The sequence below is a fragment of the Arachis ipaensis genome, chromosome B06, assembly GCF_000816755.2.
Source record: "Arachis ipaensis cultivar K30076 chromosome B06, Araip1.1, whole genome shotgun sequence".
In the NCBI taxonomy this organism is placed as follows: domain Eukaryota; kingdom Viridiplantae; phylum Streptophyta; class Magnoliopsida; order Fabales; family Fabaceae; genus Arachis; species Arachis ipaensis.
In genome coordinates this window covers 8,955,584-8,955,923 of record NC_029790.2, presented here as the reverse complement: position 1 = coordinate 8,955,923, position 340 = coordinate 8,955,584, and positions in this window count along the sequence as shown.

Sequence of the window (340 nt, the reverse complement as noted above, 5' to 3'; positions counted from 1 at the left end):
CATCACAACTATGATGATTATTTTTACATTGTTAAATATTATGAAATTTATTTTGAGAGATTATAATGGTCTTTTTTTTATTAAATTATTAATTAATCTTAGGATTAACCACCAAAAACGCTCCCGAATTATTCAAATGCTAACAAAAATACACCCGAATTTTACTATCAACAAAAATGTCTTCAAATAATTTAAAAACACAACAACAATACCCAACAGTAAATATATATTTTCAAAAAATACCTTAGAAATTGAATTTTGATGCAATTTTTTGCAAGCATGATTATAAAAACAATATATTATTATACATAAAAATTGATAATTTTTTGTTAAGTATATA